The sequence below is a fragment of the Danio rerio genome, chromosome 16 (assembly GCF_049306965.1).
Source record: "Danio rerio strain Tuebingen ecotype United States chromosome 16, GRCz12tu, whole genome shotgun sequence".
NCBI classification, from domain to species: Eukaryota; Metazoa; Chordata; class Actinopteri; order Cypriniformes; family Danionidae; genus Danio; species Danio rerio.
The window spans coordinates 55,167,153-55,185,463 of record NC_133191.1 but is presented as its reverse complement, the minus strand read 5'-3'; the positions used below and the strand labels follow the sequence as shown (position 1 = coordinate 55,185,463).

Here is an 18,311-nt window from a genome sequence, read left to right as displayed (position 1 = left end):
GCTGTAGTGCTAACATTTTCTGTTTCAATATGAGAGATTCAGAGCTCGACGAGAGCAACGGTGACTCAGTGAAACAGGAAAAGAAGAACAAATTCACTGGCAGATCGCCTCCTTTCACACATGTGTGTGCATGTACTATAGAGTGCATATACACTGAACGGCCACTTTATTAGGTACACCAGTCTAACTGCTCCTTAACACAAATTTCTAATCAGCCACTCACAGCCTACCTGAGTATTGTTGCTGACAATGTCCATCCCTTTATGCCCACATCTTTTGATGGCTACTGATGGCTACCAGCAGGATAACGCACCATGTCAAAGCATGAATCATCATAGACTGGTTTCTTGAATATGAAAATGAGTTCACTGTACTCAAATGGCCTCCACAGTCACCAGAGCTCAATCCAATAGAGCACCATTAGGACGTGGTGGATCAGATTATTCACATCATAGATGTGTGATGCTATCATGTCAATATGGAGCAAAATCTCTGAGGAACATTCCCAGTACCTTCTTGAATCTATGACATGTAGCATTAAGGCAGTTTTAAAGGCAAAAGGGGGTCCAACCCGGTACTAGCAAGGTGTACCTAATAAAGTGGCCGGTGAGTGTATGTGTACAGTATGTGCACGTGTGTGTTTGTGTGTGTGTGTGTAATGAGCTGCGCTGTGCAGGTGTCAGTCAGTGCTCTGCAGTATCAGGCATCAGTCAGAGTGAATCCTCCGCAGTGTCACACAGGTTAAGTGCAGCACAGACCAGTGTGTTTCTCACATCAAGTGTCGCAAATCTGCACACACTGACTGAGATTAAATCAAAGCCTGTGTTGGTCTGAGCAGCCGGAGCTGTTTATGAGTCTCAGATCTGCTGGGCTGCTGATGATCTGCCCTTCAGCCTCCCGGAGGAGCAGAAGAAGAGGAGAAAACATTCAGTGGAGGATTGATGAAACACACAGTTTAACCAGCACTACTGTATCTGTGCACTGCAGGACCACATTTAACACACTCTTACACGTGTCCTAACACAATACAACGCAACATTTTATTACCACAGACATTCAAAAGTGCAAACTAGTGCACTGCACTCCCAATAAAATAGATATATAGACCTATGGGATTAAACCTCCGCCAACAGTATCAACGTCATAGATCGAAAAACAATGTGTAAATTAAAAACTAATAGCAAAATAAGAAACAACGAGGTCACGTATTGAAAAATATCCATCCATCCATCCATCCACCTACATATCTGAACTTCCATCTGCCATCCATTCATTTTTCTCCTCACCTATTCAAGCCATTAATTTGTCAGCCAACCATTTATACACCATCCATCTACCCATCCACCCATATATTCATCCTCAAACCAATCCACCTATCCATTAACGCATCAATCCATTAATATATCAGCCATCCACTAAAACATCCATGTACCCCCCACCATCCATCTATCCATCCATCCAATCAACGTATACATTACAACATTCATCCATCCATCCATCCATCCATCCGTCCACCATCCACCCATCCAATCAACGTACACATTAGAACATCCATCCATTCATCTATCCACCCATCCAATCAACGTACACATTAGAACATTCATCCATCCATCCATCCACCCATCCAATCAACGTACACATTAGAACATTCATCCATCCATCCATCCACCCATCCAATCAACGTACACATAAGAACATTTATCCATCCATCCATCTATCCATCCATCCATCCAATCAACCAACACACCAAAACACCCGTCTATCCATCTATCTACATCTATTCATCCAATTACCTACACATTAAACCGCCCATCCATCCATCCACTTATCTATCCAATCAACCTACACACCAAAAGACCCATTCATTCATTCATTCATCCCTCCCTCCATCCATCCATCCATCCATCCATCCATCCATCTATCTATCCAATCAACCTATATAACAAAACACCGGTCCATCCATCCATTCATCCATCTATCCTTCCTTCCTTCGTTCATTCGTTCCTTTCTTTCTTTCTTTCTTTCTTTCTTTCTTCCTTCCTTCCTTCCATCCATCCAATCAACCAACACATTAAAACTTTCATCCATCCATCCATCCATCCATCCAATCAACCTACACACCAAAACACCGGTCCATTCATTTATTCATCCATCCATCTATCCATCCAATCAACCTACACACCAAAACACCGGTCCATTCATTTATCCATCCATCCATCCATCCATCCATCCAATCAACCTACACATTAAAACATTCATCCATCCATCCATCCATCCATCCATCCATTCACTCAAACTACACATCAAAACACCGGTCCATGCATCCTTCCATCCATCCATCCATCCATCCATCCATCCATCATTCCCCCCTTTCCTTACATCCAATAAACCTACACATCAAAACATTCATCCATCCATCCATCCATCCATCCAATCAGCCTACACACCAAAACACCGGTCCACCCATCCATCCATCCATCCATCCAATCAACCGACACATTAAAACATCCATCTATCCATCCATCCATCCCATCAACCTACTGTACACATCCATCCATCCATCCATCCATCCATCCATCCATCCATCCATCCATCCATCAATCCATCCATCCATCCATCCATCAATCCATCCATCCATCCATCCATCCATCCATCCATCCATCCATCCATCCATCCATCCAATCTCCAGTTTTATAATCTAAGTCAAGATTCAATTCAATTCTGAAAGCATGAACACAATTTGTACAACTCATATGTTCTATCCGGTGCTAAAATGATATAAATCAGCAGGCGTGTTTCCTTCTCCATGAATTCCCCAGTTTATTTCCTATCATGTGCATGTGTTTGCTGTTTGCTCTCAGCACGTGGTTCGAGTAAGTGTTTCCTGGGGAGAAGCCTTGATTAGATTACGCCGTTAGCTTTGTAAGTAATCTCTAAGAGCAGACTACTCTGTTATTTGGGAGTGTGTTCATAACTCTACTTAACCCGTGTGTGAATTGCCATCCTGATGATTGGACTACACTCAATAAGGTGGAGCGTTGATCCTCAAACTCCACTAATTCAATCCAGGTGTGACCGACTCCTCCGAGACCCACATTTCCAGTCCCGACTGACCCCTCCATGCGTCTTAATTACCAAATCCAACTTCTTATTCATATAATCGTTCAGAGCAGATGTTTTTTTTCCTCCATGCAGTCGTAATGAGTTGCTAATTAAAGGCTACCCAAAGGATCTCACCCCTGGAGGACCGAACAAACCCGATCCACAATCAGACGAGGCCGGTTTTTATCACAGGAAGTGCCAGCGGGCAGCTCTGAGGTGGGCTTTACCCAGAATCCCCAGCGGCGCAGTGCCATCTTGATTTAATCAGCTGATATAGCCTAAGCCCCTTGTGTGTCTTTGTTTCTTGTTGCTTCTTTTCCAGAATGTTATTGATAGGAAAGTGAGAAACTGCAAGGTGCTTGTCTTGCTTTCAGAACAGAGATAAACGCTTCTCGCAAGGTTTGTGGGTATTTTTGTACACTAGTGTTATTTGTTAAGATCAGATTTCTCTTTAAACTTAAGTAGAAAGGAAATTAGTTTTAATTCATTTATATTTTGAATCATTCATTTTGTTTTATATTCTGAATTATCTTGATGCAATTTTAAATTAGTTTTGGGGCTCTAGTGGCCTTTGGGTATGCTCTGCTTATTTCTTCTATTTGCACTCTTGGCTATCATGTTATTTTATTTTATTTGCCACAAACTGGGCTACAATGATATGCAACAAAGATGGATGTATACAATTGCATTTAAAAAGGTGTGGTTAGTATAATTTAGGAAAACAGATGTGACAAATGCCAAAAAACCCGTACTAAATATTTCTGAAGACATTTGAAAGATTCTTGCTAGAATATTTTCTACAAAATCAAGTGAAACTTTTTGTCATTTGGGGAATATACAAGGAAGGTGTAATGGGCTTGGTATATTTAGTAGATTTATGTCTTGGGAGACAAACAAACCTCCCCAATCAATGCTAATGTTGGGTAGGGGGTGGAGAGGTGGGGCACTGCCTTTAAAAAATACCTCAGAGGGTTAAACAGAAATGTAAAAATGAAAAACATTTAAATAAAATTGAAATTGAAATAAATGCAAAATATATTTTATGTAAATATAATAAAATATAGTGTTTAAATAAGGTCAATAGCTGCAACTATTTTGATTTGAACACATTTATAATTCAATTTATTGAAAATAGAAATATTTTGTAACGTGAATAATTTTTTGTTGAATAAAATTTTTACAAACATAATTTAATGCATTGGTTATAATACAGATAATAATTACAAATAATTTTGATAATCACATCCTCATATTAAAATAATTTATGAAGGATGTGATACTATCAGCTGGAGCAACAACTATGATACTTTCAGCATCCGTGCACATTTTTATTACTAAAATTCCATGACTTTTCCAACATTACTAGTAAACTAGTAAATATTCACATTTCATGTAATATCATAAATAATAAGAAAAAAATGCACATTTAAATTTGTTACAGCATTTCATATATGATATACATGACAATCATTTCCTTAAAACATCACTGTACAGTACTGTCATTCTACTAACTGCAGCTTTACACCCTGAACTAACTACAAATAATATTTTGGAGACCCTTTCTATTTCTGCGACGTCACAGCAGAACAACAGCATAAACTACTATGACAAAGATCACCTCAGGTACTGATTATGTGCTTTATTCGTTTCTATTATTTATTCAATTTATTCATTGAATCCCCCCAGGTACCGATTGTGTGATTTCTTTATTTCTATTTTTTATTAAATTTATTTATTCAATCACCTTAGGTACCGATTATGTGTTTTATTCGTTTCTATTATTTGTTCAATTTATTTATTCAATCACCCCAGGTACCAAGTATGTGATTTCTTCATTTCTATTTTTTATTCAAATTATTTATTCAATCACCCCAGGTACCGATTTTGTGATTTCTTCATTTCTGTTATTTCTCCAATTTATTTAATCAATCTTTATTCGTTTCTATTATTTATTTTTATTACATTTATTTATTCAATCACCTCAGGTATCGATTATGTGATTTCTTAATTTCTATTTTTTATTCAATTTATTTATTCAATCACCTCAGGTATCAAGTATGTGACTTATTCATTTCTAGTTTCTATTCAATTTATTTATTCAATCACCCCAGGTACAGAGTATGTGATTTCTTTATTTCTATTATTTGTTCTATGTATTTATTCAATTTATTTCTTCAATCACCCCAGTTACCGATTATGTGCTCTATTCGTTTCTATTATTTGTACTATTTATTTAATCAATCACTTCAGGTACCGATTATGTGCTTTATTTATTTCTATTATTTATTCAATTTTTTTAATTCAATCACCCCAGCTACCAATCATGTGATTTCTTCATTTCTATTTATTATTCAATTTAATTATTTAATCACCTTAGGTACCGATTTTGTGATTTGTTATTTATATTTTTTATTCAAATTATTTATTCAATCACCCCAGGTATCGATTTTGTGATTTCTTCAGTTCTGTTATTTCTCCAATTTATTAAATCAATCTTTATTCGTTTCTATTATTTATTCAATTTATTTATTCAATCATCTCAGGTACAGATTATGTGCTTTATTCATTTCTATTATTTATTCAATTTATTTATTCAATCACCCCAGGTACCGATTATGTGACTTCTTCCTTTCTTTTTTTATTCAATTTATTTATTCATTCACCCCAGGCACCAAGTATGTGATTTCTTAATTTCTATTATTTTTTCAATGTATTTATTCATTTTATTTCTTCAATCACCTCAGGTACTGATTATGTGCTTTATTCATTTCTATTATTTGTTCAAAGTATTTATTCAATCACCTCAGGTACCGATTTTGTGCTTTAATAATTTCTACTATTTATTCAATGTATTTCTTCAATCACCTCAGGTTCTGATCATGTGCTTTATTTATTTCTATTATTTGTTCAATGCATTTCATACATTTGTTTATTCAATTACCTTAGGTACTAATTATGTGCTTTATTAATGTCTATCATTTGTTAAATTTCTATTTTAGAAACCAATTATATTTCTGTGACATTGTGGAAAAACAACAGCACAAACTACTGCGACAAAAATCACCTCAGGTACCGATTATGTGCTTTATTCAGTGTCAAATGCTACCTATGTGAAAATAAATACAATTTTATTATGCATTTTATTGCCATACTACTGAACGCAGCAGTAGCAGATCGTTCACCTCAGATCCTGAAAAATAAAATGACTAGAAGATGCTTTGAAAATGAAAGTCAAAACTGTGACTCATAACATCAGTCACTCAGTAGCATATTAATAATCTCAAAGAGAGATTTAATATATTAAGTATTAATTAGATTAAAAGCCTTTACCATTTGATCAGGAGTGGAGTGGGTGTATTTAAATGTTTCTGTCATGCTGCGTTGCTTTTGGTGCAGACAGAACCGCCCCAATCAATGCCAATGTTGGATAGGAGGTGAAGGAGTACAGACAAATTGATTGTCGCTGGAATTTTGTAAGTTATTAGGGCACGGTGTTAACCTCACTATCATCTCTGTAAATGCAAAGGATTGAGCATGGATCCTGTGGAGGCCAATGGAAAATATGATGAACATGTTCTGGTCAGCCTTCGAGAGATTCAGGCATTATAAAGAGCGGCTCACTGACCTAGAAAGAGCAGAATCTGGACAGACTGAGAGGGAGAGACCTGCTTTAATTAGCTGACTGTAGTTTATTAGCAGCCCTGCATGGAGATAAAGAGCCACACGGGCCAATTAGGACATTTGTTAAGCAGCTGAATTTAAGACAGAGCACTGATAAAAACATATTCACCATTGTTCCAGTCTATGTATAGAGCTTTGGAAAAAATATTAAGAGAACACTTGGACTTTTTTAAAATGATCACAGTATAAAATGAGGTCTTAAAATATTAATATTTATGTATTAGTGTCCAAGGATGATCCTATGGGGAGTCTGTGGAATTTAATGGTTGAAAACGTACAATAAGGTTCCATTATGGCTTGTTTGCAGTGAGCGGTACAGTTAGTTACTATACAGTACAGTATGGTATGCATTAGGGCTGAGGAGAATGGCCAGACTGGTTCAAGTTGATAGAAAGGCAACAGTAACTCAAATAAGCACTCGTTACAACCGAGGTCTGCAGAAGAGCATCTCTGAACACACAACATGTCCAACCTTGAGGCGGATGGGCTACAACAGCAAAAGACCACACCGGACACCACTCCTGTCAGCTAAGAACAGGAATCTGAGGCTACAATTCACTTAGGCTCACCAAAATTAGACAATAGTAGATTGGAGAAGCGTTGCCTAGTCTGATGAGTCTCCATTTCTGCTGCAACATTTGGATGGACGGGTCAAAATTTGGCGTCAACAACATGAAAGCATGGATCCATCCTGCCTTGAAGGCAAATAGGGGGTCCAACCCCATACTAGTAAGGTGTACCTAATAAAGTGGCCGTTTAGTGTATATTGCAATATGAATCAAATTCGACCAGAATTGGCTTTAGTTGTTCTATTTACTACATATGAAATCCATACCATCTGTCATTATATTTTAAATACTTTAAAGACTGTCAGTTTAGAACAGTGCACATGTTTTAACAATTGATCATGGTTTATACTATTTTTTGTGTGTGTCTATGTGTTGTGATGTGTTTCTAACTCTGTCCTATGCTGCCTGTCTTCACCAGGACTCCTTGGTGGAAGAGGTATTGTATCTCAGTGGGACATTCCAGGTAAAATAATGAATGAATTAATTAAATAAATAAATAAATAAATAAATAAATAGTGGCGGCGCAGTAGGTAGTGCTGTCGCCTCACAGCAAGAAGGTCACTGGTTTGAGCTTGGCTGGGTCAGATGCCGTTTCTGTGTGGAGTTTGCATGTTCTCCCCGCGTTCTTGTGAGTTTGCTCCGGATGATCCGGATTCCCCAACAGTCCAATAGACATTCAGTATAAGTGAATTGGGTAGGCTAAAAATTGTCCGTAATGTATGAGTGTAAATGAGTGTGTATGGATGTTTCCCAGAGATGGGTTGCAGCTAGAAGAGCATCCGCTGTGTAAAACATATGCTGGATAAGTTGGCGGTTCATTCCGGTGTGGCGACCCCAGATTAATAAAGGGACTAAGCTAAAAAGAAAATGCATGAATGAATAAATAAATAAAAATAAATAAATAAATAAATAAATGAATGAATGAACGAACGAACGAACGAACGAACGAACGAACGAACGAACGAACGAACGAACGAACAAATAAATAAATAAATAAATAAACAAATAAACAAACAAACAAACAAACAAATAAATAAATAAATAAATAAATAAATAAATAAATAAATAAATAAATAAATAAATAAAATTTAGAAATACAATATATCAGCACAGCAAAAAAATTAACATTTCTTTTAAAGAGATTTGTCTTGTTTCAAGTACAAATATCTACATTTTTTTAAATCAAGATGCATTTTCTAGACAAGCAGATACATTTTTAAGAAATAAATAATATGTTGAAATTAAATGCGATTTACTTTTAAACAAGCAAAATAATCTGCAAATTGGGCAAGCAAAATAATCTTACATGATTCAACCCCATTGGCAGATTATTTTGCTTGTTTTAAAGGAAAATACACTTAATTTTGACTTATTTTTTCCAAAAACAAGACAATATTTTTTGCTTGTCCAGTAAATGCTTCTTGACTTATTTGTACTAAAAACAAGACAAAAACTCTTAGCATTTAATGCATTTCTTTTGCAGAGGGTTATTTTCATCTTGAAACAGATCCAAACGAAGCAACGGATGCCACTGCAGAACATAAGGATTATGGGATTGAGGCTGAAAAACTGGAGATATGTAGCTGTAAAAACAAATGCCGCGTCAAACTGTGAGCATCTGAGTCACCCAGAGATGCTAAAAACAGCTCATCTGGAGTCTGCAGCCATTCGCTTCCTTTTATAATTACAGCAAGTTTTCAAACATTGAATCAGTAGTCTTGTGGAAAAAACATCAGCTCCTGCCCTAATGAGGGCTTGAACCCGCTGCCCGACTCTCAACGTTAAATAAACTTTATTATGCTTCTCCATCCAGATTGATTTGATCCTCCAGCCTCCGCAGGGGACAGACCTTCAGTTTGGTGAACAGATAGACGTGTCAACATGAACTACAATCAGGATAAAAGAACAATAATCAACAACAGCGGCTGGACAGATCTACAAATATAATGTGTCAGTGTTGTGCAGGGCTGCATAAGTATTACATGAAAAAAAAAGATGTTTTCGCAAAAATACTGACAACAAAATGTAAATAAACGAAATGTGCAAACAAAAATTCAAATATTACATAAGTAATCTGGTAACACTTTATTTTGATGGTCCATTTGAGTATTAGTAGACTGTCAGCTTAATATCTGCTGATACTGCTCCTTTAACAGACATTTAACTGACTATTAGACGCTTTGCAAGAACATGTCAACCTACACTAACCCCAACCAACAGTCTACTTATAATCTAATGAGAATTATTTGGCATGTAGATGCAATGTAACTTAAATTCACAAACGGACCATCAAAATGAAGTGACCAGTAATTTTTCTTTAAAAAATTAATAGTACTGTTGAAGTCAGAACTAATAGCCCCCCTGAATTGTCAGCCCCCCTGAACTATTAGCCCCTAACCTGTTTATTTTTTTCCCCAATTTCTGTTTAACAGAGAGCAGATTTTTTTCAACACATTTAAAGGCTTAACTAGGTTAATTAGGTTAACTAGGCAGGTTAGGGTAATTAGGCAAGTTATTGTATAATGATGGTTTGTTCTGTAGACTTTTGAAAAAAATATATACAGGGCTCAACAATAAGGACTGCCCGATGGCCCGGGGCCAGTGTGAGAGATGCTCGGGACAGTAGACAGAATTGTTACTGGCCCGATAGGGGCAGTGCTGCCTTGTCACTAAATTTTAATAGGCGGCAACATGACCGCGACATTAAATTATGAGGCTAAAGGAAATGTCTGTTTCTAACTTTGTGGAAACATTTAAATAGGGACAGCATGACGAAAAAAATGAAGGTGATGTTTTGCTTAGTTTGCCGTCACTTTTAAGTCAGCCACCTTTTGTTTTGCAATAAAATATGTGCACGTTTTCCATACTGCTATATTTTACTGCTAAATATTTTTCAAATATTTAAATTCTACAACTACTGACATTATTTTCATTCATTCATTTTCTTTTCGGTTTTGTCCCTTTATTAATCTGGGGTCGCCACAGTGGAATGAACCGCCTGACATTATTTCGTGAAACATTATTTAATATATGTGGCTAACTTTTTTATTTCTTTTATGGGGCCAGTGAAAATTTTGGCAGGGCAAGTAAAAATCTGAACCACTGGTCCAATCGGGCCAGTAGAAAAAATCCTTAGCGTTGAACCCTGATATAGCTTAAAGGGGCTAATAATTTAGTCCCTAAAATGCTGTTTAAAAAAATTAAAAACTGCTTTTATTCTAGCCCAAATAAAACAAATAAGACTTCCTCCAGAAGAAAAAATATTATCAGACATACTGTGAAAATTTCCTTGCTCTGTTAAACATCATTTTGGAAATATATATATATATATTAAGAAAATTCAAAGGGTGGTTAAGAATTCTGACTTCAAATGTATATAAATATAACAGATTTGTCAGTGTTAGTGATGCAATGAGTAATACATGGCAAAGACAGATTTGCTTTACCCCCATGGTTTTTAGTGTAATATATTTTTGATGATTGTAACACTAAGGATAAAGTAGTATAATTAACTATCTATAATGTAGGCAAATGTATCGTCATTTATTAGCACCATTTTACAGTGAATGAGGAGATAATATTATCTTAAAATAATGTGTAAGAAGAATTATATTGTCACAATTAATCACGTTCACAATATGTTTATTTACATACTACTGTAAAGCACGCACACACATTTTTTTAATGTAATTTATAATTATAGCGCTAACAGCACTTATATAAAAAATTAAACAATAAATAATAAAACAACCATTTAATTTTTTTATTTATTTATCGATTGTTTATTGTATTATAACTGCACAAATTGGAATAGATTTTTATTTCAAATTATGTTTACAAAATAATCTAGTACTGACTTTTATTTATACATGATTTGTACAGTGCTCAGCATATATAAGCACACCCCTCACAAATTTATCTTTTAAATTCACATTTTCAATAGGAAGCTATACAATATTATATTTGTGCATATACATTAGATTAGTCATTACTGAAGCCAAATCTGGAGCTTATCTTACAAAAAACTTACAATAACTGTCCAAAAACAAGTACACCTATAATTGATATAAAAAAGATTTAATACAAACTTAAAAAAGAGGAAAAATCAAGAGAAACAAACAAAAAAATTCAACATTTAGTTGAAATGTTGTAGGTTGTTATTTATTTTTGCAATATTTTGCTTGATTTATTTATTTTAGTTTGGTTATAAACACAAACAGAATATAGTTGTTTTGATTACTTCTATTGTTATCAGCGTCTAACAAATCATGCAATTGTTAAATCATTCATTAAATGTAAAAAAAAAAAGCCAAAATAGTATTATCAAATTATTTTCATTCACTAAATAATTCTGAGAAACATTCAGACAAATATTCCATCCAACACAAAACTGAGCAAACAATCACTAAATCAGATTTTGAATCAATTCGCTGGAATCATCAGTACGATTGATTCACTCAAATGAATCATCCACCAACCAACCAATACAGCACGAAACCATGAGAGTATTTGATGAATCAGTTCTCAGGTCAGTGTGATCAACAGCAGAGCCTGACGGAGAGCAGAACAGACAGAGATAGACAAACCCACAGAGACCAACACTGCAGCGCTCTAGCTCTATGTGTGTGTGTGTGTGTGTGTGTGTGTGTGTGTGTGTGTGTGTGTGTGTGTGACTGATTGGATGTGAGAGGAGTCCAGGCGGCTCTCAGTGCCACACATCAGACCCAATTAAAGCCACTGATCTGTGAACAGCATGTCCACAAACTTCTGCCCTTTCTCACTGACTGCAGCAGTGCATCCGCAACTTTTCCAGGTGTGCTGGAGCAAAAAACTGTACAAAAAAAAATATCGCGGAGTGCCTGACACTGCAAATCCGGAGAAAACAATCAGTGAAACAAAAGAAACACCAACAGTTTAACCTAGTGTGAATATGACTCCTTACAGAAAAGAAACATTACAGAGCAAGATGTCTAATAGATGTCTGAATATTGACATCTTGGTTAAAACAAGGCTAAATGTGGGTTGTCAGCAGTGATGTGAACTAATTACAAATTCTCAAACTACTGTAATTGAATAGTTTTTTTCTCAGAAATTGTAATTCATGAAGTAGTTTTAAAAATGTGTACTTTTACTTTCTTTTGAGTACATTTTTAGTGCAGTATCTGTACTTTTACTCCACTACTTTCCTTCAACCTGCAGTCACTACTTTATTTTTTTTTCTTGTCTATGGGAAATAGAAAAATCTGTCCTGTCATTTCTGTCCAATCAAATCACACATAGAAGGTAAATTGCATCATAATGAACTACTGTACCTCAAAACATGTGCCCTTTACATTGCAGCAAACTGTAAGAAAGCATTAAAAGAAGATGCCCAAGAAGATGTTCAAAATCTTTACACGCATTAACCCAGAGACTGTTTATATCAGGGATGCCCAAACACAGTCCTGGAGGGCCGGTGTCCTGCAGATTTTAGCTCCAACTTGCCTCAACACACCTGCACGGATGTTTCTAGAAAGCCTAGTATGAGATTGATTAGCTAGCTCAGGTGCGTCTGATTGGTAATGGAACTAACTCAATTAACTCAACGTCAGGCCAATGTCAATAGCCCCTTTCACACATACAGACCTTTCCGGAAAATTTCCGGCAATTTTCCGGAAAGGTTGTATGTGTGAACAGGTCCTTTTTGAAAATACCAGTAAATTCGTTCTGGCTATTTTCCGAAAAGAGAAGTTGTAGTATTACCAGCAATTTGCCGGAATGCTTCGCTGTGTGAATGCAGAAGGAAGATTCCCGTAATAAGCGCGTGCACGTCTAGAACGTGCTGACGTGAGACGTCTGCTTTAGCCAATCAGAACAGTCAGACGCATTTACGTCCGCGCGGTTTGTGAGAATAAAAACCTTAGAATATTTTTCCAGACACATGTAGCTGCTAGCAATTAGTCAGATCACGTTTATATGTTCATCTTAATGCCAACTGTGTAATTAATTATCGATAAGATGCTTATGATAAGCCGTTGTTTGTTTAGCCCATGGGCACACACACATATCATGTACATCTCGACATGCAAAAGTGTTTCTCTATATGTTTTCATCGAAGTTGTTCAAAATACTGATCCATCCACAAAGTTTGTGATGTGATCAAATGTTTACAAACACAAGCGCAGCCGTTTAGAGCTCATTTCTGGTTAAAGATGTCAGAATTTACCAGTATTTTGGAATGGATGTGTGAATGCTCTTTTCTGGAAAAATTCCGTAACGTCCTTGCCTGTGTGAACAGCGCTTTTTTGAATATACCGGTAATATTTATATACCGGATATTTACCGGTATCACTGTGTGAAAGGGGCTAATGTCCAACGTCCAACCTAAAACCAACCAAATATCAACGTCTAATGATGTTACAGCTTGATGTTGTGTGGACGTTACCACTATGATATCTATCAGGCGTTGATTTTTGGTTGCCATAACTGATGAATAAATGTCAGTATTTGACGTCAATATGATGTTGGTTTAAGATGTTGGATCGACATTGGATTTTGGTCACTTTCTAACAACCGAAAATTAACCAAATATTAACGTCATTTGATGTCATTATTGGACTTCAAAATTGTTATGTCCTTAGGTGCTGGCTAGACATTGCATTTTGGTCACCTGACATCACAACCTAAATCTAACCTAATATTAACGTCTGATGACATTGTGTGCCTGCTGGACAATACCTAAATGCACTACAGAATATAACGTTTACACACACACATCCACATGTTACATGTAAATGCATCAACGTTTAACAGCGCAATACTCACTACTCTTGAGTACTTTTAAAAGGGCTACTTTTTTACTCCTACTATGAACAATATTTACAGCAGGTACTTTTAGGGTGCTTTCACACCTGCCTTATTTAGTTCGATTGAATCGCACTAGAGTTCGTTTCCCCTTTTGGTACGGTTCATTTGGGCAGGTGAGAATGCAGCAATCGTATTCGAGTGCGCACCAAAAGCAGACCAAATAAGCGTACCGAGACCTGCTTGAAGAGGTGGTCTCGGTACGCTTTCAAACGAACCCTGGATCGGTTCGTTTGTGGTGAGACTATGATCCGTACTAAAACAGGTCCAACCGCAAAAAGTACTGCGCATTTTGGACTAATTCAGCTGCCGTAGGCCGATGCGCTGCGCATTATGGGAAATGGAGGAAAAATATTTGTTGACAGCGCTTTACCAACAGAGAGAGAGAGAGAGAGAGGGGAAAACATTACCTGATGGATCGTTGGTAATATTTCCGCAAGATGACCATGTCGCAGTTTAGCTAAATTAATTCATGGCTCCTCCTGAAGTGACGAGCAATGCATTAAACACTGTTTTCCAGCCGCGGCCGCGCTTCATTTTCGTAATGTATAGTTTGTCTAAAGCAGGCATACAATCAGTCAGCGCAGTCGTCCCTCCAGAGTAAAAGGTTTTGTTTACCTGCGGGAGTTCACTGGCATTTTCCCGCACGTGAAATTTTGACCAATCAATAAGCAGTTTAGGAAATATGTTCAACAACATCTGGCCAATGAGAGATGTGGATTTTGTCAGATGACTGCATTTTGGTTCGTTTCAACTGGTTCGGACCAAAGTCAGCAGTGTGGTGTGAAAACGACCCAAAGACGGCAGAAGATTCAACAATGTATCATTTATTACCCTTGGTCCGGACCAAATGAAGCGAACTACAGGTGTGAAAGCACCTTTACTCTACTCACACTACATTTTTAGGCAAGTAATGGTACTTTTACTTAAGTATGCTTTTCAGTATTCTTTCCACAACTGGTTGTCAGTGAAAATTTATTAGACGTCTTAGACTAGACAGGCTGGAAAATGACCAGCTAAATCCAGCTAAAACCAGCTTGACCAGCGTGGTTTAAGCTGGACATAGCTGGTTTTGGCTGGGCTCCCAGCCTGCTAGGCTGGTCAAGCTGGTTTTAGCTGGTCATCTCCCAGCCTAACCAGCTAAGACCAGGCTGGAAATGGTTGGAAACCAGCCTGGAAGTGGGCAAAACCCCTCTAAAACCAGCCTGGTTGACCAGCTAAAACCAGCCAACCAGCCTAGGCTGGTTTAAGCTGGACTTTTCAGCAGGGATGTAAAGAGTGAATCCACCATGCCATGACCACAACTGACTCTTAAAGGCAATAGAAGATACATTAAGTGTCATTACATTCACAGCACTGATGCTGAATTGACTCTTATTTCCCCACACACTCTTCTTCTGCTCATTCAGAGTCGCAGGCAATTAGACGTGGCCAAACGCACAGACAATCTGCAACCAGCGCCTTGTCTGTTTGTCTGATTATTGAGTGAAATCATTAAAAAACACGAGCATGAATTGAGCTTATATAAGAGGCCGAGAGTTGTGAAGTGTGTGGGTGAGTGTTAACGTTCTGGCCTTGAGAGGAGAATCATGAGGCTTTACTGACGCCTCCGTCATTGCTTTACTCCATCTGTCCACTGATACACACCTCCACCATCAGCTCAAATGACCATCAGCTGCCGGCTGAGCTTCTGGAAGGAAGGATCAAACTAATACTGAGACCTGCAGCGCTCATCAATGAAGCATGAGAGCATGAAGAACAACATACTGATAATGCTCTACTGACATATATATAGTGTGTGCTGAACATGCTGGGTTTTCGTATGCATTAAATAGCCGGATATGCACCAAGGGAAACCCATGTCAACATGGGCGGGACATGCAAAGTCCACACAGAAATCCAAACTGGCCACACCAGTACTCAAACCAGAGACCTTCATGCTTCTTGTGTCACTGGAAGTAGCTTATTTAGTTTGAAAAAGTATCAAGTTGTCTAAAAGAATGTTTAAGATCCCTGCAGTCAACAATGTAAGCTCTTTAAAGACTGAAGCAAGCCAGTAAAAAGCTTTATTGTTGATCGCTGTGTCTGTGGTTAAAAATGGCATGATTCTAGCATGAATTAGCATGTTGTTAGCGTGTTTTAGCAAAAAAAAGCATGTCGCTAGCATGTTTTTAACATGATTCCAACATGAATTAGTATGTTGCTAGCATGATTCTAGCATGAATTAGCATTTTGTTAGATTAGATTTGATTAGATTAAACTTTATTGTCATGACAACCCTGCTGAAAAATCCAGCTTAAACGAACCTAGGCTGGTTGGCTGGTTTTAGCTGGTCAACCAGGCTGGTTTTAGAGGGGTTTTGGCCACTTCCAGGCTGGTTTCCAGCCATTTCCAGCCTGGTCTTAGCTGGTTAGGCTGGGAGATGACCAGCTAAAACCAGCTTGACCAGTCTAGCCAGGCTGGGAGCCCAGCCAAAACCAGCTATGTCCAGCTTAAACCAGGCTGGTCAAGCTGGTTTTAGCTGGATTTAGATGGTCATTTTCCAGCCCGACCAGCTAAGACCAGGCTGGAAATGGCTGGAAACCAGCCTGGAAGTGGCCAAAACCCCTCTAAAACCAGCCTGGTCGACCAGCTAAAACCAGCCAACCAGCCTAGGCTGGTTTAAGCTGGATTTTTTAGCAGGGAATACAAGTAGCATTATTCTAGTGTGAATTAGCATGTTGGTAGCATGTTTCTAACATGAATTAGCATGTCATTAACATGATTCCAACATGAATTAGCTTGTTGTTAATGTTTCTTGCATGAGTTAACATGTTGTGAGCATGTTTCTTGCATGAATTACCATGCTGTTAGCATGATTCTAGCATAAATTAGCATGTAGTTAGATTAGATTTTATTAGATTCAACTTTGTTGTCATTACACATGTACAAGTAGCATGATTCCGGCATGAATTAGCATGTTGTTAGCATGTTTCAAGCAAAAAAGCATGTTGCTAGCATGCTTCTAGCATGTTGTTAACATGATTCCAACATGACCTAGCTTGTTGTTAATGTTTCTTGCATGAGTTAACATGTTGTGAGCATGTTTCTTGTATGAATAAGCATGTTGTTAGCATGATTCCAGCATAAATTAGCATTTTGTTAACATGATTCTAGGATAAATTAGCATGTTGTAAGATGAGATTTGATTAGATTCAACTTTATTGTCATTACACATGTACAAATAGCATGATTCTAGCATGAATTAGCATGTTGTTGGCATGTTTCTAGCAAACATTTGCATGTTGCTAACATGTTTATAGAATGAATTAGCATGTTGTTAGCAAGATTCCGACATGGATTAGCATGTTGTTAACATGATTCTAGCATGAATTAGCATATTGTTAGATTCATTGTCATTACACATGTACAAGCAGCATGATTCTAGCATGAATTAGCATGTTTCTAGCATGAATTACCATGGTAATAGCATGATTCCAACATGAATCAGCCTGTTGTTAGCATGTTTCTTACATCAATTAACATATTGTTAGATTAGATTAGATTAAACTTTATTGTCACTACACATGTACAAGTAGTTATTGGCTTGTTATTATCATAATTCCAACATGGATTAGCATGTTGTAACATAATTCTAGCATGAATTAGCATGTTGTTAGATTAGATTAGATACAACTTCATTGTCATTGCACATGTACAAGTAGCATAATTCTAGCATGAATTAACATGTTGGTAGCATGTTTCTATCATGAATTAGCATGTTGTTAGCATGATTCCGACATAGATTAACATGTTGTTAGAATGACTATAGCATGAATAAGCATGTTGCTAGTATGATTAGTATATTTGTTAGTATGGATTGGTATGCCGTTACTATGTTTCTATAAATTGGTATGTCATTAGCATAATTGTACTTAGTATGTTTGTATTATGAACTGGTATAAAATTTGTATGTTTCTATGAATTGGTATGTCATTAGTATGTTTTTAGTTAGGATTGGTGTGTCATTAGTATGTTTCCAGTATGGATTGGTATGTCGTTCTAGTATGAATCAGTATGTAATTAGATTGTTTGTAGTATGAATTGGTATGTTATACGTATGTTTCTAGTATGTAT

At 36.9% G+C, this 18,311-nt stretch overlaps 1 protein-coding gene and 1 long non-coding RNA gene across 2 annotated transcripts in view; both read right to left on the bottom strand.

Annotated features, from left to right (window-relative positions):
• Positions 1-18,311, bottom strand: part of iglon5 (IgLON family member 5) — a 393,843-nt gene that overhangs the window by 209,158 nt on the left and 166,374 nt on the right.
• On the bottom strand, positions 1,981-5,840 carry LOC141378121 (uncharacterized). The gene is made up of 2 exons (XR_012391855.1): positions 2,175-5,840; positions 1,981-2,113 (listed from the first exon to the last, which is right to left on the bottom strand). It is a non-coding gene; the product is annotated as an uncharacterized lncRNA (long non-coding RNA).